A 237-nucleotide genomic window follows, 5' to 3' on the forward strand; every position below is an offset into this window, starting at 1 on the left:
TTTTTTTTGTAAATTTAAGTGTGTAACAATTTGATTTTTTCAACAAAAAAGAGTGAAACTTGTGTTTGTAAATGAACCATCCCATGTTTTGTAGCTTTCAGGATTTTATACTGATTGTGCTAAATATTTATTTATTATACTGGCTCTTTATATACAAACACTGACGAAGGTTGTCTAACTGGGAGTGGCTGCAGTGAATAAAAGCTGCACAGCAGGCTTAGGTATCCTTTTCCAAGA

The sequence above is a fragment of the Haplochromis burtoni genome, unplaced genomic scaffold, assembly GCF_018398535.1.
Source record: "Haplochromis burtoni strain Fernald_Lab_line unplaced genomic scaffold, NCSU_Asbu1 Contig_834, whole genome shotgun sequence".
Lineage (NCBI taxonomy): Eukaryota > Metazoa > Chordata > Actinopteri > Cichliformes > Cichlidae > Haplochromis > Haplochromis burtoni.